This window comes from Dendropsophus ebraccatus, chromosome 1 (assembly GCF_027789765.1).
Source record: "Dendropsophus ebraccatus isolate aDenEbr1 chromosome 1, aDenEbr1.pat, whole genome shotgun sequence".
NCBI classification, from domain to species: domain Eukaryota; kingdom Metazoa; phylum Chordata; class Amphibia; order Anura; family Hylidae; genus Dendropsophus; species Dendropsophus ebraccatus.
Window position 1 is genome coordinate 191,263,093 of NC_091454.1, and position 22,354 is coordinate 191,285,446.

A 22,354-nucleotide genomic window follows, 5' to 3' on the forward strand; every position below is an offset into this window, starting at 1 on the left:
TAGTACTTCCTTACACCTTCTAATAGAACAGCATGCAGGCAGCAGTAAATAGGGGGTAGTGTCTATTAAGAGGGGAGATGAACTGTAATTTATTACCTGGTAACTGTACAGAAAGCCCTGGCAGAATTAAAACAATGGTGTTGTACTAAGTAACTTAATAAGATAACTACTTCTGGACTACAGTGGCATCACCTGGTGTGCGTTCAGGCACACTTCTATATTTTTATAAGCTTGGAAAACCCCTTTAGTAGAATAAACTTAAATCCAGTCTTTTAGTAGTTGGATCTTTTTTTGTCTCCTGTAGTTATCGGTGGTACTTCTTATACGAGTAGTATAACATAATGGACAATGGTTTAGAATCCCGTCTATGAACAATTCCTGCTTACATTGTTTCTCAGCAGGACTGCCAACGTTAAATTCTTTCATTTTCCTCATTTTGGGATACATTAACCTGTCTTGGAAACTGGAGCTTGATGTCTCAGGGACACAATAGAAATGATCTGTGTGGTACTATAGGATGCTATTTTCTTTACCCTTGACTAAAGATGAGTGAACCTCAAACACGCTCGGGTCTGCCCGAACCCTAACTACCAGTGGCTGAAGAAGTTCCATGCAGCCCTATGCAGTCATAGGCTATATCCATGTTTTCCCAGACTCCTTAGGGCTGCATGCAACATCGGCAGCCACCGGTATTGAAATACTTCGGGCTCAGTTTATAAAGTCACATATTAGGGTGCATTCACACTGAGTAAAACATGTGAATTCTTTGAGTGAAGAATAGCGGCGTGCGAGGCATCCCATTGAGACACTGAGGCAGGCGGGATTTTGTGGTGGGGGCTCCGCCACAGGATTCCGCCTGTTGAGCATACCCTTAAATGGTAAAACTTCCACTGAAAAAGCGCTGGGGGTATAACTGGGCAGTAATCTATCCTTTAGTGACCAGTGCCAGGAAGCTGCTGCCAAGGCAAATAAAATCATAAGAGAGAAATAAATACATGTAATGAGAACCTAGTTTTGCCTGGTCAGACCACACATAAAATACTGTGTACAGTTGTGGGCATCTATTCATAGGAAAAACATGGCTGAACCAAAGCGCATGCAGAGGAGTGGCTCAAATGAATTGACACAGTTCCTAACACAGACAGAGGTGGCAGCAGAGAGCACTTTGTGTCTGCTAGAGCAGTGCTCGTTTACTGGGCCTTTTACACGGCTCGATTATCGTTTAGCAAGGGCTGCATGAACATTGTTAGTGATGTCTGTGCAACCCTGGCCCTAAACTGTTCATACACTACCTGTCTACGCGCCTGGTCTTCTCCTGCCCTCTGCTCTCTTCCAGACACCGCATGCTGCAGCTTCTCTGAGCTTACAGGCCGCTCAGCCAATCACTGGCAGTGGCAGTCCCGGCCAGTGATTGGCTGAGTGGCCTTTCAGCTCAGGTAATGTATGAACAGTTTATTCAATTGTAAGCCGTTGTCCGCACATCAATATTACATGTAATGATGCGCGTCCGATGATTTTAGGTCTGGACGTAGATACATCTTTCTTCTAGAAATATTTGACCATAAACATAAAGCCTTGAACTGCTCAGAACATCGAAGGGTATGGGTATGTATATAGAATGGCAGCAATCCCAGTAAAGAGACCATCATTCTTAAAGGGGTTATCTAGCGAAAATCTTTTTCTTCCAGATAAACCAGTTTCAGAAATTTATAGATTTGTAATTTATTTCTGTATAAAAAATTTTCCCATACTTATCAGCTGCTGTATGTCCTGCAGGAAATTTTGTTTTCTTTTCAGTCTGACACAGTGCTCTCTGCTGTTATCTCTGTCTGAGACAGGAAGGGGGAAATTTATGAAAGGGTGTAAATATACACCTAGTGGAAACTGCCCACAGCAACCAATCACAGCTCCTCTTATATTTTACAAGAGCTGAAAGCTGAGCTGTGATTGGTTGCTGTGGGCAGTTTACACCAGGTGTATATTTACACCCTTTCATAAATGTCACCCGAAGTGCCCAGAGCAGCAGCTAATCCCCATAGAAATCCTCTCCTGCTCTGGACAGTTCCTGTCTCGACCAGAGATGGCAGCAGAGAGCACTGTGTCAGACTGGAAAGAAAACAACATTTCCTGCAGGACATACAGCAGCTGATAAGTATGGGAAGACGTGAGATTTTTAAATAGAAATAAATTACAAATCTATATAACTTTCTGAAACCAGTTGATCTGGAAGAAAAAGATCTTTAATCTGAAAGTAAACATGACTCTTCAGATAGTGAGCACCTTTTTATTTATTTTCCCTTCTATGAGCACAATGGGTCACTTTCATCCGTCCCGCAGTGATGAGAGTGTCATATTTCAGTATTGAACCCAGTCTTGTAGCCCACTCATAGCATTGCATTATTCTTCCATATCTCTGACATTACGTGGTTACTTGTTTTCCAAATGCCGCCCTTGAGTGGGTTTTCCTTGGATCCTGAAACTGTCAGGACGACGCTCCCATTGCCCACGTGGATTCTGGTTCCTTACATGCCTAGATATGAAAGTGGCATTCCTCTGAGCTCTGTCACACACCAGCGTGACTCACCCACAACAGGATCATGGTATCCGTCACTGCCCATTAACCTCCTGCTGCCCTCCTGGGGCGATCCTGCTGCTTGTGGTATCACAGGGAGCGGCATCCTGAGCGGAGAACAAGACGCTTCTACTACTTTATCACCACCCGTATTAATGAAAAAATAGAATAACATTTTTTTTTTCTGGTTACCAATAGTGGTAGCCTCTCAATTATTCTTGCCGAAAACAATGGAATCTGTGGTGGAACAAAATATAATTGTGTAATGCAAAAGAGTGTGTAAAAACACAAGAAGGAGGCCAGCGTAAAGCTGATATGTTGCAGAGGGGTCTATAGACTGCATTCAGCCCATTTAAAGGGGTTATCCAGCGCTACAAAAACATGGCCACTTTCTTCCAGAGACAGCGCCGCTTAAATCTCTGGCACTTTCTGGATTTGAAACGAAAAACTTTTTTGTGAACAATCCCTTTAAGGGTGCCCTCACACTTTTTTTTTTTTGTGTCGACTTTCTGGCCTGAAAAAAATAAAATAAAAAAAGATAGCATTGTGGCCCATGGCGCACGCCACCCCAAAAAAACACCATGTAGTGTAAGGCTACTGTAAACTTCCATTGGCTTCCAGCTAATATCTGGCCACTGGCGTTTTTGTAAGAAAGAAAGCCGTGGGGGGAGATTTATCAAACATGGTGTAAAGTGAAACTGGCTCAGTTGCCCCTAGCAACCAATCAGATTCCACCTTTCATTCCTCACAGACTCTGGAAAATGAAAGGTGGAATCTGATTGGTTGCTAGGGGCAACTGAGCCAGTCTCACTTTACACCATGTTTGATGAATCTCCCCATGATGTTTTCATTGTTGTTATACAAAAGTTATATACTTTTGTAAATTAGATTAAGCGATTTTTTTACAATAAACGATCAGAAACAAGATTGCTTATGTTTAATCCAAACCGTTCACCATATTACACAGAACGATAGTTGAAAGGGTCCATTTACACAGAAAGTTTATCTGACAGATTATCTGCCAAAGATTTGAAGCCAAAACCAGGAACAGACTATAAACAGAGAACAGGTCATACAGGAAAGCCTGAGATTTCCCCTCTTTTCAAATCCAGTCCTGGCTTTGGCTTATCTGTCAGATAATCTTTCTGTGTAAAAGGGCCCTTAGTGAACAAATGCGGAATTGCAGCGAACGATTAACAATGATTTTAGGTTTAGATCAATGATCAATGACACATGAACAATTTTTTCAATCATTGCCTGCCATTACACAGGACGATTATCGTTTAAATTTGAACAATTTAACGGTTTTCCGCGCGATAATCGTCCTTTGTAGTAGGGACCTTACTTCCAGTCTTCCAGTACTTATCAGATGCTATATGTCCTGCAGGAAGAGGTGTATTCTTTCCAGTCTAACACTGTGCTCTCTGCTGCCACCTCTGTCCATAACAGGAACTGACCAGAGCAGGAAAGGTTTTTTTAGGGGATTTGCTACTGCTCTGGACAGTTCCTGATATGGACAAAGGTGGCAGCAGAGAGCACTGTGTCAGACTGGGAAGAACACACCATTTAAACACCTATCAAATAGTGATAGGCTTCCTTATCGATTTGGTTTGAAACATTGTGGTCTTTCTGCCTTGGCAAGCCCTTGTCATGATCGCAATACTCGCACCTTGAGTTAGACATTGACAATAAGGGGCCACCCTGGTGTTTCCCTATTTATGTTCCAATACTTGCAACCGAGTGGGACTTAAGGGGCTATTTATCAGGGTGGCGTGGTGCTCTCCCTATCATGGAGGCACCCCGTGGCAACAGGCTAGAGATATCTGGTTATCCCTTGTTTTGAGGCTCGCAACCGAGGCTCCACGGACTCCTGTTTTGCATATTTAAATTTTTGGGGACATCAGTGGAGACTTGATTGAGTACTTCATTGGAATTTTTTTCACTGTTCTCCTTGAGTTCAGTGATAACTGTGTTTTGTTGGTCATTGTGGTCTTTCAGAGTAATCATACCTATCATTTAAAAAAAAAAAAAAACTTAAAGGGGTAGTGCGGTGTTAAACATTTTTTCACTAAATAACACACATTACAAAGTTATACAACATAGTAATGTGTGTTATTCAAGTGAATGGCCCCCTTCCCCATGTTCCCCATCCCCCCTCCCCCCACCATGGACCTGGAAGTGTGATACAGTATACTTATGGAATCACTGTCGACCCCGCCCGCCATCTTAAGACGATGACATCATCTTCAGGAGGCTGGCCTAACTGCTCCATCTCTCCCTCATGCCACCCCCCTCCAGCGCGTCATCAGCTGCTCACCCGCCATTGGCTGAGCATAACAGAAGACATCTGGGGCTTCTGTTATGCTCAGCCAATCGCGGCTGAGCAGCTGATGACGCGCTGGAGGGGGGTCGGCATGAAGGAGGGCCGGAGCGGTCAGGCCAGCCTCCTGAAGACGACGCACTCGTCCCAAGATGGCGGCCGGGGTCGACAGTGATTCCGTAAGTATACTGTATCACACTTCCGGGTCCACGGTTGGGGAGGGGGAAGGGAACATGGGGAAGGGGGCCATTCACTTTACAATGTTGTATAACTTTGTAATGTGAGTTATTTAGTGAGAAAATGTTTAACACCGCACTACCCCTTTAACTGCTGACACCTTCATCAGGAGTAGGGATGGTCCGAACAGAGTTCGGACAGGGTTCGTACGAACCCGAACCATCCGCAATGATTACCGCTGTCTGCCCGCTCCGAACAGCTGGCGGATCCAGCGGGAGGAACGCCTGGAAAACTGGGATACAGCCATAGCCATAGGCTGTATCCCAGTTTTCCAGGCGGTCCTCCAGCTGTATCCGCCCGCTGCATGGAGCGGGCAGACAGCGGGAATCCGATGCAGATCGTTCGAGTTCAGCCGAATCCGAACCTCGGCGGGTTCGGACCATCCCTAATCAGGAGAATGAGTGGGGAGAAGCGCGCTGCTGTAGCTTCTTTTCCCCTCTGTCCATCCTCCCTATCCAGAGACCCATACATTTCTGATGGAGCTGCTGAATAGAGATGGCTGCAAGCCAGGGGGTTAAATACGCTATTGTGTGCTTCTCCTGGCTCATTCTCATGTCCCTGTGATATCAGATCTGAGGCCGATGGATAGCTTTGTGTGGGCTATGCTGGAATGCAGGAGCCAGCTCCATCCTTCCTGTGTGTGATCGGTGATTAATCTGCGGCTACGTGTGTAACCTGTCAGGGGAGCAGGGCCCAATGTCTGCAGAGCTTCCTTACAGCAATGTAATTACACACTATAGAAAAGTGTCTAGGCTGCCTGGACTTAAAGGTGTGGTCCCATCCTACACTGTCTAGGTCACCCAGGACATACTGTACAGAGCACAGTACAGTGCTATGGGCTATGCCTCCACAGGGACAATACATATGGTAAATCTCTAGCTTCAATGTTTGTTCAGTAGGCAAGGTCGCATCCGATGGAGATAATGGTGCTGAGCCCTGATTGTTAATCAGGGGGATTTCCAGATAGGGGAGAATGTACATACAATCTCATGGATAAGTGATAACAGGTGTTTTTTTTTATTAATACATTGGGGGAGATTTATCAAACATGGTGTAAAGTGAAACCGGCTCAGTTGCCCCTAGCAACCAATCAGATTCCACTTTTCATTTTCCAAAGAGTCTATGAGGAATGAAAGGTGGAATCTGATTGGTTGCTAGGGGCAACTGACCCAGTTTCACTTTACACCATGTTTGATAAATCAGACAGAAGTGAATTGTGTTAAAGAGGTATTCTGGCAAAGTCAATTCACCTGACTATAGAATGGAGTCTATGGCACTGGTGGAGATGTGAGCGCGGGGGCGAGAGGCGGAATCCACGGGATGTTCTCCACACAGATTCCGTAGTGTAATTGCGCCATTATGAAGTGATTTTTAATAATTAGCGATTAACGATAAACAATTGCAAACGAGATTGTTTATAGTAATGCCCCTATTCCACTGGTCGTCAGAGGAGCAAACGAGCGCTCTCAGCGCTCGTTTGCTCCTCGTTCCCCGCTCGCTGCCGCCGCTATTCAGGGCGGCTGCAGCGAGCGGGTGAGTGCGGGAGGGGCGGCGGGGAGCTGCGGGGGGGGGGGGGGGGGCGGCCCGGGGGATCGCTAGATCGTCCGGGCAGCCCATAGGATATAGCAGCATCTGCTGCCGACGCTCCTATTCAACGGAGCGACGGCAGCAGATCGCTGCTATATCAGTCGCTTGTTTTTTAACATGTTGAAAAACAAGCGACTGCAACGATCAGCCGACATGAACGATGTCGGCTGATCTTTGCACTCTATTCCACGGGACGATTATCGTCCGTAGCGGCCGATATCGGCCGAATACGAACGATAATCGTTCCGTGGAATAGGGCCTTAAGGGTCCACTTACACAGAAAGATTATCTGACAGATTATCTGCCAAAGATTTGAAGCCAAAGCCAGGAACAGACAATAAACAGAGATCAGGTCATAAAGGAAAGCCTGAGATTTCTCCTCTTTTTAAATCCATTCCTGGCTTTGGCTTCAAATCTTTGGCATATAATCTGTTAGATAATCTTTCTGCGTAAATGGACCCTTAACCTGAACTCATTCACCATATTACACAGAACGATAGTCGTTAGTTACTATCGTTATTACGATCGTTTACTCCATCTGATCCCAGCAAAGGAAGGAACAATGTGCAATTATACTGAACGATTAGTTCAGATTAGATGCGGAATTACAGCGAACAATTAGCAATGACTTTAGGGTCAGAACTAAATCAACGATCAGCCGATTTTCTATCGTTGCCTGCAATTACACAGGGCGATTATCGTTTAAATTTAACGATTTTCCGCATGATAATCATCCCGTGTAATAGGGTCCTTAGTCCTAACATGCAGAAAATCCTGGAGGAAGTCCACGTCATTTGCTGCCCACAATACCTCACCATGACAGACAGAGCTAATAATCTGCTGCTATGAAACATGCAAAAAAAAAAAGCTCTGTAAAAATCACAATGGAATCACTTCCTATTAAGAAGAACATGTTCCTTGTAAGACCTGTAGGAGATGCTGGAGTAGCAAGAATGTAATAGGCCAATAACAATCAGCAAGTCAGATCTTATAGCATAGTCTTTGCTTATGACCGGGAGAGAATCGCAACATGAAGGAAACATCAGATAATCTCTTCCGTACAGCTAATGCAATCGCACCTTTGGCACACAAGATATTAGGGCAAATGTTATATGTTAAAAGTATCTTCTGACAGATTTCTCATATGCACAAGCCAACCATTCCTATAAGGTCTCACCACAATGTCGCAGCAAGAGAATTCTGCATTAAAGGGGAACTTATGCGAAAACCCTTTTCTTTCAAATCAATTGATGTCAGAAAGTTATAAAGATTTTTTATTTACTTCTATTTAAAAAGTCTTCCACTACTAATCAGCTGCTGTATGTCCTGCAGGAAGTGGTGCAGGGCCGTTTCTAGGTAATTTTGGCTACAGGGCGAATCTTGCTAGAAGCGCCCCCCCTCCCATGTTCTGCCCCATAGTAATGGTGAAGGGGGCGAGGGGCGGAGCTGCGCTCCGGCAGGTGATGGGGCAGAGGGGCAGGTGGTGGGGTGGGTGGAGAGACAAATGATGCGGCAGGCAGGCGGAGGCGCGCGCGGCTAGGTGAGGTCTGGGAAGGTGCCACAAGCCCCTAGCTGTCGGCGACCCGACCAGAATTCCCCTGTAAGGGATAAAATTATTGGACAAAAGTTGGATGCAGCCCTAAAGCTGCCTGGAAAAGCATAGATACAGCCATAGACCATAGGCTGTACCCATGTTTTCCTGTGCTAGACCCAGGGCCGCTTCTGCCATGAGGCGGAATGAGTATTCCGCCTCAGGCGGCAGATTCTGTGCCCCTGCAGGGGGCGGCAGACAGCAGCCACTCACCTGTCCTGCCGCAGACGTCCCGTCCTCCCGCCAACGCTCACCATTGTCCCCCTCCGCGCTCCCGCACCGTCAGTCAGCAGCTGTCATCGCCCTCCAGTGATTCTTGACTGCCCCCACTGACCCCGGGCATGCACGACTCGTTGGAGGGCGATGACAGCTGCTGACTGACGGTGAGCGTTGGAGGTGGGACGGCTGCAGCAGGACAGGTGAGTGGCTTCAGGGCCGGAACGCCTGGGGGGGGGGGGGGGGTGCGGGCGCGGATGATTAGGTTACGGCAGGGTGTGTGTGTGTGTGTGCTAGTGAGGGGGCGGCCGTCTGAAGTTTGCCTCAGGCAGCAGAGACCCCAGAATCGGCCCTGGCTAGACCTGTCACTTTAACCAGATAGAGCAGTGCTTCTCATTTCCAGTTCCAGTGTTTTGAGGATATCCTATACAAAGAACACCTAGTGATAATACCTGATGCACTGAGTATAATTATATCACCTGTGAAATACTAAGGAAATCCTCAAAACATGACCTGTTGGTGGCCATGAGCACTGGAATTTAGACGTACTGAGATAGAGTGCCTTATTGAATGAGACATAGGTAACCGCTGCCCCCTCTTGGCTAATACCATCATTGTCTGAGTCACCTGGGGTGGGTGTGTGGGTGGGGGGGTGACAAGTGATGGATGAGCCGAAATGTTTCCATCTCCTTCATAGGGACTAAAAGTATTGAGGAAGTCCTAAGGTTAGGCAATGGAGGCACAGTAAAAGGTTGTGCCCTCTGGCCCAATGAAACATCCTTTACGTCACCCCAGGATTCATCGCATTGGAGTGTATTTTACCAAGGAACTAGAAGCAGAATTATGTTTCAACATGGGGAATATAGAAAAACTTTTTAATGAGAAGCTCAACTTCCTGCTTCCTATGGTCTTGTGTCCCTTATGGCCCTATTAAACAAAGCGATTATTGGCCGTATTTGTCCAATAATCATCTTGTGTAACAGAAGACAACGATCAGCCGACATGAACGATGACAGCTGATTGTTGTCTTTTAGTGTCTTTCAACATGTTGAATGTACCAACGATCTACATAGCAGTGATATGCTGCCATCGCTCCATGTGGGGTGGGGGGGCCCAATCTTGGTAAACAGCCCAAAGCCTATGGTAAAGTTAATCCACTCCTAATGCCACACTATAAAAAAAAGGAATTCGCTTCCAAAGCCATCTCAAGCTTAGGTGTAATCTCTGCTGCAATAGTAACAATCAGCTCCAGCTTGCTTACCACAATGTTTAAAATCATACCATCTATGTAAATGGGGAGTGCCGTAAATGAGGAGGACCGTAAATGGGGAGGACCCGTGGTATCCCACCACTAACGTTTTTCTCTTGTGCACCTGTCCTAAAGATTTTACTCAGATTGAGCTAAGTGGTGGATGGAGTGCCTAAGTTTCCCCACTAGATGTCACCACTGTTGTATGTACGTCTATGCACAGCTGTAGTCAATGGGTTCACTGTTTTGTACCATGTGTTTTATGCTGACCTATCCTATCCTCTTCTGCCTCTCTCTCACCCACATTCTGCCCCACCACTCATAGGAGGGTTTAGATAGTACCCCTGTAGGAGGAGTTACACTGGTGGAGGAAGTGAGTCAGTCTTACTTAGTTTTCTAGTGAGAGAGGACACACAGAGATATTGTTCCTGCAGAAGTTAAGTCAAAGTTTGGCTTTTGCCAGGACCCCTGATAGGGACCCAAAGACAGATACAACAAAGGATTTCTTCTAAAGCAACCACCTATACTATGCAGTGCTAAGCAACAGTAGGAGAGCAGCCACCAAGGATTATTCTAGCCTATGCCAGGAACTCCTCAAAAAGTGCAGGAAAGACTCCTGAAACAATTGGAGCTGATCCCAGTAGGACAAAGCTACCATTTTAAGAGGTTCTACGTATCCTACTGCACAGTGCAGGATGACTGGGAAAACTCGGGCACCTCACTAAATGCAGATAACTGATGACTGGGGCTTCTACTCTTTCCAAGCACCAACTTTAAGCATTAAGTCAGCATATAAACTGTCCATCTACAAAACAGGTACCAACATCACACCAGTGTGCTGGACTAGCACTGGCGTCATGACAAATACCATCTATATAACTGGCTGAGCTGACACAAACTACCACCAACATTCTCTCCTGTATTTGTAATATGTGGTGGAATTAACCAGCGGGAGAAAAACTCAGTTGCCCCTAGCAACTAATCAGATTCCATCTTTCATTTTCCAAATAGTCTGCAAGGAATGAAAGGTGGAATCTGATTGGTTGCTAGGGGCAACTGAGCCAGTTTCACTTTACGCCACATTTGATAAATCTCCCCCCATATGTGTGACCTATATTCCAATTAGATGGAATATGCAGCAGGTCTGTAGGTGTAGGTGGGTTTTTGCATTTTTTTTTATCAGTATCAGACTGAGATCTCTGTCAGTGAAGTAAGGTGCGTTCCTCCCTTGACCTGAGTTCAGCAGACAGGTGCGGTTCTCAAGGTAAACTATGCGTCTACCAGGATCCAAGATTTATATTCTCTCAATATCTACTTTTCTCTTAGTCAACATGAATAATAAGAATCAGCGTAGATTCACACACAGGAAGTTGATCAATCATTGACGTCATCTTTGAAAATGACTGACATGTCTGAATGGTAACCAAGATAAAGTTTGTTCCAATCATTTCATTGTCTGATATGAAACCAGCAGTGACATTATGTACACATTTTATGTGTCTATAGTGTTTATCTAAGACTGGGAATGTTATCTCCTGTGCAGGAAAGGACCTTTTTTTCTAAGCTTTGTCATTATGTGAAGGTTTATGTGAATTTTGGTGGAGTGTAGGGAGGAGCAAACATTGATTACGTTCAAATTCGTCTTAAGCCGAACTCTCTGCAATTGATTACCAGTGGCTTCCTGGAATACATGGATACAGCCATAGGCCATAGGGTGTATCCATGTTTTCCAGGACTCCCAAGGGTTGCATCCAACTTCTGCAGCCTCCAGTATTCAAATGGCTAGAGTTAAAGTGTCACTGTCGTGAATTTTTTTTTTGCAGAAATCAATAGTCCAGGCGATTTTAAGAAACTTTGTAATTGGGTTTATTATCCGAAAAATGCATTTTAATCATGAAAAAGCAGTTTGAAGCTCTCCCCCCGTCTTCATTGTTCGCCTATGGAGAGAGCTAAAGAAAAGACCAAAACAGGACAACAAAGAGTTAATCTACAAATCCCTCACCTGATATCTCCTGGGACAGTCACCAGTGACAGTCACCAGTGACCTGTCTGAGCTCGGATTACAGCTGTCACCCAGCTCTGTGCCTGTAATCCTCTGTTATCTGCTTTCTGCTGCCGGCTAACTCCTTCCTTCCTCCTCCCCCCTCCCCTCTCTATAGGAATAGACAGAGTGTGACTCCTGCAACAAGTCACAATTTTCAGATTTTTTGGAGTGGATGAAAAAGAGGGGGGGACCTGGGAAAAGGCTTTTTACATGCAGATAATGGCAGATTTGGCTAATAAACCCAATTACAAAGTTTCTTAAAATCGCCTGGACTATTGATTTCTGCAAAAAAAAAAAAAAATACGACAGTGACTCTTTAAGGTTCGGACGAACCTCGAATGTACTCTAAATAGGATCAATCTTGGTTTCCTATTTAAGGCCCTATTACACCATGCGCTTACCGGACATATTTGGGCGATTATCAGCCATTACGGCCAATTATTGCTTGGTGTAATAGCTAGTGTTAAAAGGCAACAATCAGCCGACAAGCATAATGTCAGCTGATCCTTGTCTTTCAACTTGTTGAGAAAAATTACAACAATAACGATGGTCTGCTGGCCATTGCTCCATGTAATAGGAGCAGCAACAGCAGACCGCCACTATCTCCTATGGGCTCCCTGGACAATCTAAAGATCATTCAGGGAGCCCCTTCCGCAGCTCCCCCCACACTCTTACCCGCTCGCTGTTGGCACATGTAATAGCATCGGCAGTGTACGGAGAATGAGGAGCAAACGCTGATCTGACAGGTTGGAGCTTGCTTGCTCCTCCACATCGGCCCCTGTAATAGGTAGCCTTTACATTGCAATAATAACCAACCATTATGGTCGTGTTATATCAAGCATAAGAGGTCCAAAGATTGTGACCTGTCAATTTCTGTTGCTAAAATATTTTTTATATTTTTAGGTGCTCCTTTTTGGTGGACATTACAGTACTGACCATGCTTGTGAGTTGTGCTTCAGAATCTATAAGACTAGAGATGAGCGAAACTACACCAAGTTCTGTTTTGCAAAATGCTGAACTCTCGGCTTTGACTCCTGGTGGCTGGAGAAGAAAGGGGCAGCCCTAGAGAGTTCTAGAAAACATGTATACAGCTATCCACCTTCTCCAGCCACCAGGAGTCAAATGGCAAGGGTTCAGCGTTTCGACCAATTGGAACTTACTGTAGCTTCGCTCTTCTCTTTGTAAGACCTTATGGATAATATGTTCTGTTTGTGCAATAGGATGAAGCTGAAAAGAGTGTGGCCCCTTGGAATCATATCCTCTGGTGGGGCCAAGGTATCCCAGGCCAGTGCTGGTTGTATGATACCAAGTAGATTACAGATGCAAGCTTTCGAGACATCCAAGGTTTCTTCCTATATTATGTGGAGATGCAATGCCTGATAATAAGACCGAAAATGGCTTGAAATCTTGCATCTGTATTCTACCCAGTTAGACATCATGTTTGCAATCATACAACTCTGCAGAGCTGGGTTCACACTATGTATATTTGAGGCTGTATTTGGTCCTCATGTCAGGTCCTCATAGCAACCAAAACCAGGAGTGGATTGAAAACACAGAAAGGCTCTGTCCACACAATGTTGAAATTGAGTGGATGGCCGCCATATAACAGTAAATAACTTCCATTATTTCAATACAACAGCCACTGTTTTAAAATAACAGCACATATTTAGCATTAAATGACGGCCATCCACTCAATTACAACATTATGTGAACAGAGCCTTTCTGTGTTTTCAATCCACTCCTTGTTTTGGTTGCTATACAGCCTCAAACATACAGCCTCAAATATACGTAGTGTGAACATAGCCACAAATTGTATGGGTTGTGGTGCAATTTTACACTCATGGAGCCCTCTGAGCTATGGAAACTTTCTTTTTTTTTTTTTATTTCTACAGGGCGTTTTGAAAAACAATGTGCTTTCACTTGTAAGGGACATTTGTTAACATTTTTGGTCTGTTACCTGTTATTACTGTGTAATGGGTGTAACAGGCAATGGTTATGGTTTCCTTGTGCCACCCAACTGGGCTATTCTCTTACTCTCTTGTCTAAGTAACACATAGGTTTTGACCCTTAACTTTTAATATTTAATAAAATGTAGAAGCATACTTACTTACATTCTGTAATATGCTTGTTTTTTGTTTTTGCACTGTTATTCAGCTTGCCACGCCGATTCTCCCTCTCAGATGAAGAAATCTTCTATCCAGGCCCACTCTGACCCGCTTCCTTTCTATTCCCCCCTCCGTCCGAGATGGGGTCATGTGATCACATTGGCGGGGTTAGCTAACCAATCATAGCTAACCTCGCCCAAAGGACTCAGCGGGACTCTGTTCAGCAGCATGTCTTGAGAACTATGAGCTCTCATGAGATGCTGCTGTCTTACTTACAGTACTGGAGAGTATGATACACTCATCACAACCATCTCTCTCCCCGGCCCCACCACACCTCAGCATTTCAGTTTTTACCTCTTCGGTAGAATACACCTTCATTCCCCTGGACTTTGTTGCTAAGGCCTACCAGGTCACTAAGACAGGACCCAGTCTGGGTGGACTGGTGGACCAGAAGACATCAGAAGCAGGCAGAAGCAAGCCCAGATTCAGATGGAGGTTGTGGACATGCAATGAAGCATGGTCAGACACAGGCAGAATAGTCATTGCAAATTTGTGGTCAATGAGGTACAGAGGATCAGACAAAGCCAAAGTCAGGAAGCCAACTGGGATAAAATTTATCCAAACCACATGTAGACATCGCCTTCAGGAACACTAATGAAACTTTTCTCAGCCAAAGGTGGAGTGGGTGTAGCTGCTTTAAATAGACAATGAACTTTGTTAACTGGTTTGGGGACAAATCAGGGTAGGCATGCTGGCCCTTCAAGTGTCAGAGAGAGCACATGTGTGCACCCAAGGGGCAGTGCAGGGAATTGTAGGAGGAGCAGAAGCGTGGAAGGAGGAGGAGTCCAGACCACAGCAGTGACAGGTGACCTGACAGCAAGGTCCTCTAAGAGCAACCACTGGCATTACAATGGGTCAACTATGACCAGTATTACCCCAGGCATCCTGGGATAGCTGCTTTTAATCCAAAATCTGTCCTGGGATCCGTTCGGCAGGTGATGCCGTTGTTGTCATCATAAAAAAACAACTTTTAAACTTGCAGCCCTGTGTCAAATTGGCTGGCCTAGAGTACCCATGCTCTAGGCTTGCACCGCCTCTCTGTCCCTCCTCTCCGTCCTCCTCATCACTAGGAATGCCCCATGGCAGAATTTTTCCCATTTATCACCTGAACACTGCACAGGTGCCTTAACGATCCAGCTCATGTGCAGTGTTCACACAGGTGATGAATAGGAGAAATTGTTCTAGGGGTGTTCCTAATGATGAAGAGGGCAGGGAGGCGGTGCAAGCCTAGGGCATAGGCATTCTAGGCCAGGCCAATTTGACACAGGGCTGCAAGTTTGAAAGTTGACTTTTATGACAATAACTGCATCACCTGCCGCACAAACCCCAGGACAGATCTTGGTTTAAAAGCAGCTATCAGAAGGTACAAGCGGTTTAAGGCTATGTTCACACTACGTAAAACTACGCCGTAGTTTTTGCGGGGTGGAACAATGCCTTAGTTTCAATGGGATCCCGGCCAGAGCGTATACACATAGTATACGCTCCGGCCGGGATCCCATGCGGCCCCACAAATAACTGACATGTCAGTTTTCTGCGGCTGCAATTCAATGAGTTGCGGCCGTAGGAAACCCTGTCAGTTCGCACAGTGAAGCGAGTGGCTCCGGCCGCTTGCTTCACTGTGTGCAGGGGGAAGCCCTGATGCGGGCGCGCACTGATGCGCCCGCATCAGAGCTCTGCAGCCGGACAGATCATACGCCTCCTTCACTGAGTGGCTGTCGTCACGTCTCGGGCCCGCGTTAGACACCAGGAAGCGGCCGGGAACCGGGCACCGGAGCACCGCAATGCGGGACCCGCCGCTCGAACCAGGGAGGTGAGTGGACGTCTTTTCCCTCAGCCACCTCGTCCCCGGTCCCAGCGCAAAAGTGTCCCCACGCTGGAGTACCCCTTCAAGAGGATCAGATTGTGGGTACAGAGTAACTTTAAATAGTGGCCATCCAGGCAAGATGTCATGTGGTTGGTAGGCAACCTGCAGTCTACAGTCTACATAATACTGGCTGTAGAGGAGCAATTACCATTAATCCTGCACAGGTATGTAACACTAATTAAACCTTTGTGTACACAATTGCTGCATTGGAATTAACCTTTAAATTCCAGGCCCATGTAATTGGGGAGTTAGATCCATCCCAACCAGTTTTCTTCCCATGCATCCAGTCATATTTAGCCCTACTTTTGGGTGTGTATGTGAATGCAGTCATCTTCATCATACAAGGCGACAGACTCAAGCTTGTCATTGCCCAAAATAGCACTTTCCCAGAACCCTTCTGATTAATTAGCATCCTGACACTCATTACTCTCTGTTTATGTTGCACACAATTGGGTAATCCAGCAGCTCTGCTGTTCCCAGGCTACAATTCAGTACTGGTCTTTGATACTATTCTGGTAAATAAGATACATGGAACTGAAATAACTTATATAACAAGGATAAGGAATTCTCCTCTAATATTGCCAAAAAAGACATTGACCTAGCAGTCACCTCATATAACAGAGATGGTAAAAGTCAAAGGGAAGGTACACCTTGAAGACACTATTATTAGGGAGCTGCATTATCAGCTATTCCTTAATATATCTGTAGCCCAGATGTCTCCATTTATAGTAGGAGTGATCCGGGTGGCACCACAACAAGGGGTAGGAAAAGTAGGCAAATGCCTAAGGCGTCATTACAGAGGGGGCATAGTAATTTTTTTTTTAAAGCAGTGATGCTGGATGTGCATGTCTATGAGGGATATCATATCTCTCAGCTGACAGATATGTTATGTGCATGATCAGCTTTAGATCTACCATTAACACCAGATATTGATTTTCGGCAGCAGAGAAATAACTTCAGGCCCTAATGCATGAGATGGATTTTCCTCCAAGGAACTGAATATAAGGTAAATGAAATTATTAGGGTTATATAGGATAAGGGGCCCCGCTGTTGGTGACATTATATATTGCCTAATGTGTGGATAGGGGTAAACTGTTTTTTGGGGGGTGGGGGGCAATCCCTTTTATGGATTTTGGGCTAAAATCATCTGTTATTTAATTGTTTTTATACTACATCATTTAAAGTAGGCACTGTCATATTAAAAAGCTTTGTTATAGAGACACATGAAAAGTTTTGAAAAGTGTTCACACCCTGACTGATCTCTAAAACAAGTAGGGAAAAGTGTGCACTAATCATATTCTCTCCCAGCTCGGATGGAAACTCAATGTACAGTACGGGTCCTATTACAGGGGCCGATAGCGACCCGATCAATACAGTGAACGAGCGCCGATCTGCTTGATAGGTGCTTGTTTACTGGGCCAATTACACGGCCTGATAATCGTTCAGCAAGAGCTGCTTGGACATGGTCAGCTCAGACTGGCCGCTCTGAAGCTGCAGTGCACGGGATCGGGGAGGAAGTAGACTGCAGGAGGAGACCAGGAACAAGGACAGTAATGTAAACTGTTCATTGAATCGTCAGTGGCCGATAATTTTAGGTCAGGGCCTAATGGTGCGTTTACACAGAGAGATTTATCTGACAGATTTTTGCATCCAAAGCCAGGAACAGACTATAAACAGAGAACAGGTTTTAAAGGAAGGACTGAAATTTCTCCTCTTCTCAAATCCATTCCTGGGTTTGGCTTCCAAAATCTGTCAGATAAATCTCTCTGTGTAAATGCACCATAAAGAAAGGATCAGCCGATCGTTGCATCAGCTGATCATTGTCTCTATTACCCAGAGCAGATTCGGCTGATTATGGCTCTCTCTATAGGACCATATCTGTCTATAGGACCATATCAGTCAAGAGCTCTCCGCTCATCCTAGCCATTGGTCTAATCACTCCAACACCAATCGATCGAAAATTCTCACATGTTGCAAGATCATATAAAAGGTTTTGTTTTATGCCTAACAAGAAACAAGAAATGTACTATTTATTATATTGGCTTCTTACTTACCCCACAAAAAAATCACCTCCCACCTAACAAAAACGTGGTCAGATTTCTGTTAGGTTCCTCAGTTCCTCATAAAATATATGCATAATAGATTCCTACTATTTCTGTGTTAAGAATAGAGCCAGCAGATGGCTATATGCCCAGTAGATGGCCATGTATGCCTAGGCACATCAGGATGTAACAGTGTAGGATACAATTACAAGGAACTATACATGTACAGTACTACCCTAAGTTGTCTTTGGAAGGAGGAGGCTCTGTTTAAACTCACACCACCCACTGGGAATCGTAACTCTCCTTTCTCTTTAGGTGGATTTGCACCATAAATAACTGGTTAAATTCTTGTTTGGCCGACAACTATTTTTCCCGTCCTCCTTATACATATGCTTGGGCCAGCCGGAAGAGAAGGAAAAACCCTCTGCCAGACACTACTGAAATCCAACACACTTATGCCTTTCTTCTCCCTTACCTACCAAAATACATCCAACTTCTGCAGCCAATGCTAATCAAATGCCGCACACTCGGGTTCAGATAAACCTGATCACACGTGGTTTGTCCATCTCTTGTATAAACACCTCTTTAACCCCTTTGCGTAAGTAATCTGTACATATACGTTCCTACTGGCCATACCCTGTGCAGTAGGAATGTATATATATACGTTCCTACACTGAGGGGGGCTTTGTGATGAGAGCGAGATCGCTGCAGGGAGTGCGATCCTGCTCTCATCTGTGTCCAGCGACGGAGGTAATGAGAGTCAGCTGCGATCCAGCAGCCGACTCTCATTAACCTCTTCATCGCCCCGATCTACAGCGATCACAGCGTTTAAGGTTCTCAGTGACAGATCAAGCATCTGTCACTGAGTCATCGGGACCCCGTGCTGCGGGGGTCCTGATCGCATGTGTCGGCAGGCGGGGGTAAGCTCCTTACCTCCGTCCTGTCGGATCTGCGAACCATGTATAGGGTCTGCTCTCGGGCAGGCTCTAAACATAGATCGCCGATAACACTGATCTATGCTATGCTACGGCATAGCATAGACCAGTATATGCAATCTAATGATTGCATATTTTACAGTAAATAAAAATGTTAAAAAGGTGTAATAAAAAAGTTTTGAAAAGTATTAAAAAAACCCTTATACCCCCCCCCAATAAAAGTTTAAAAGACCCCCTTGCCCATTATAAAAATATAAATAAATAAATCATAGCATGCGGAATTGTCCGATCTATTAAAATATAACATTATTGTTCCTGCACGGTGAACGACGTAAACGGAAAAAAAAAATAAACGCACCAGGATTGCTGATTTTATTAAATTACTAGAAAATGTACCCGGCGCTGCCCGGGTATAAAGTGTCAGTGTGTTAATTAGATTTGTTCTAAGGTGCCCAGGAGGCCAAGCTAAAGGTATTGTTTCATCTGAGTTAATCAGTGGAATTAGTGTATACCTGTAGTGCATAGTTGGAGGGGTTCTGTATACCCACAATGTATAGTTTTTAGGGGTCTCGCATATCTGTAGTGCATAGTTGGGGGGGCTGTATACCTATAGTGTATAGTTGGGGGGGTCCTGTATACCTGTAGTGTGTATTTGGGGGGCTGTATACCTGTAGTGTATAGTTGAGTGAGGTCCTGTATACCTGCAGTGTACAGTTGGTGAAGGTCCTGTATACCTTTACTGTATAGTTCGGGGGTCCTGTATACCTGTAGTAAATAGTTGGTGCTGTATACCTGTAATGTATAGTTGGTGGAGGTCTTGTATACCTGTAGTTTATAGTTTGAGGGTCCTGGATACCTGTAGTGTATAATTGGTGGAGGTCTTGTATACCTGTAGTATATAGTTCGGGGGTCCTGTATACCTGTAGTAAATAGTTTGAGGGTCCTGTATAACTATAGTACAGAGTTGGTGGAGGTCCTGTATACCTGTATTGTATAGTTCGGGGTCCTATATACCTGTAGTATATAGCTGGTGGAGTTCCTGTATACCTGTAGTATATTTGGGGTCCTGTATACTTGTAGTATAGAATTGGTGAAGGTGCTGTATACCTGTATTATAGAGTTGGTGTAGGTCCTTTATACATGTAGTGTATAGTTTTGAGGTCCTGTATACCTGTAGTATATAGTTGGTGGAGTTCCTGTATACCTGTAGTGTATAGTTTTGGGGTCCTGTATACCTGTAGTGTATAGTTTGGGGTCCTGTGTACCTGTAATATATAGTTGGTGGAGGTCCTGTATACCTGAAGTATATAGTTGGTGGAGGTCCTGTATACCTGTAGTATATAGTTTTGGGGTCCTGTATACCTGTAGTGTAAAGTTTGGGGTCCTGTATACCTGTAGTATATAGTTTTGTGGAGGTCCTGTGCACCTGTAGTGTATAGTTTTGGGGTCCTGTATACCTGTAGTGTCCTGTATACCTGCAGGGTTGTATTTACCCGTATGGCAGTGTTATTCAGTCACAGTATGGCGGTATTGGTCAGGTCTGATATGATGGTGTTATCCAGTCACAGTATGGCGGTATTGGTCAGGTCTGGTGTGGCGGTGTTACCCAGTCACAGTTTGCCGGTATTGGTCAGGTCTGGTATGGCAGTGTTATCCAGTCACAGTATGGCGGTATTGGTCAGGTCTGGTATGACAGTGTTATCCAGCACAGTATGGCGGTATTGGTCAGGTCTGGTATGGCAGTGTTATCCAGTCACAGTATGGCGGTATTGGTCAGGTCTGGTATGACAGTGTTATCCAGCACAGTATAGCGGTATTGGTCAGGTCTGGTGTGGCGGTGTTATCCATTCACAGTATGGCGGTATTGGTCAGGTCTTATATGACAGTGTTATCCAGTCACAGTATGGCGGTATTGGTCAGGTCTGGTGTGGCAGTGTTATCCAGTCACAGTATGGCGATATTGGTCAGGTCTGGTGTGGCAGTGTTATCCAGTCACAGTATGGCGGTATTGGTCAGGTCTGGTATGGAGGTGTTATCCAGTCACAGTATGGCGGTATTGGTCAGGTCTGGTATGGAGGTGTTATCCAGTCACAGTATGGCAGTATTGGTCAGGTCTGGTATTGCAGTGTTATCCAGTCACAGTATGGCGGTATTGGTCAGGTCTAGTGTGGCGGTGTTATTCAGTCACAGTATGGCGGTATTGGTCAGGTCTGGTGTGGCAGTGTTATCCAGTCACAGTATGGCGGTATTGGTCAGGTCTGGTATGGAGGTGTTATCCAGTCACAGTATGGCGGTATTGATTAGGTCTGGTATGGAGGTGTTATCCAGTCACAGTATGGCGGTATTGGTCAGGTCTGGTATGGCAGTGTTATCCAGTCACAGTATGGCGGTATTGGTCAGGTCTGGTGTGGCGGTGTTATCCAGTCACAGTATGGCGGTATTGGTCAGGTCTGGTGTGGCGGTGTTATCCAGTCACAGTATGGCGGTATTGGTCAGGTCTGGTGTGGCAGTGTTATCCAGTCACAGTTTGGTATACCTGTAGTGCCCTGTATGCAGGGCCGTTTTAATACATTGGTGGGCCCAGTGCACAGCCCTCAAGAGTGGGCCCCCCCCTTCCCTTTCGGCACATTGTATAATGTACTGAATTTGCCCCCACACTGTATCAAGAGCCCCAATACATACAGTAGTTACCTTATAACACTATTTCCACCATACAGTGATTACATATTACATAAAAACTGCACTAAACAAAACAGAAAGATATCACCAATGATACCATTACATAATATCGCCACATCATGACCCCTAACACTACAACCCTATAACAGAGTGCAGTTACATCCAGTGACTCACCGGGGGCGTCTTCTCCGATCAGAGTCTGTCACCTTTTCTTTTTCTCTCCATCCAGCCTGGGCCACCTTGAAGTCTTCTGCTGGCTGTGAATCTTCTCTCCAGAATCTGCCAGACAAATATTTTAGGCTCCAACACATCCAGTAGTTAGGTCCCTTATACCCCTATACAGTAGTAACACCCCTCTGTACCCCTACATAGTTACACCCCTCTGTGCCTCCATAGTTTTAAGGTGTCCCTGTAGTATATAGACCCTCATGTGCTCCTCCAGTTATATACAGTCCTGCTGTGCGCTCCCCCATTAGTATATAGCCCCCTGTGCACTCTCCCCAATAGTATATAGCCCCCCCTGTGCTCTCCCACAATAGTATATAGCCCCCCTGTGCTCTCCCACAATAGTATATAGCCCCCCTGTGCACTCCCCCAATAGTATATAGCCCCCCTGTGCTCTCCAATAGTGTATAGACCCCTATGCTCTCCCACAATAGTATATAGCCCCCTGTGCTCTCCCCCAATAGTATATAGCCCCCCTGTGCTCCCCCCAATAGTATATAGCCCCCTGTGCTCTCCCCAATAGTATATAGCCCCCCTGTGCTCTCCATAATATATAGCCCCCCTGTGCTCTCCCCCATAGTATATAGACCCCTGTGCTCCCCAATAGTATATAGCTCCCTGTGCTCCC

General features: G+C 45.3%; 1 protein-coding gene across 1 annotated transcript in view; it reads right to left on the bottom strand.

The window, feature by feature from the left end:
- The window catches only part of TIA1 (TIA1 cytotoxic granule associated RNA binding protein), a 117,141-nt gene extending 95,447 nt beyond the window's left edge, over positions 1-21,694 (bottom strand). The window contains exon 1 of the mRNA XM_069942925.1: positions 21,676-21,694. The gene's annotated coding sequence lies outside the window, so the exon portion shown is untranslated. The remainder of the gene's footprint in view (positions 1-21,675) is intronic.
- Between the last annotated feature and the right edge of the window lie 660 nt (positions 21,695-22,354).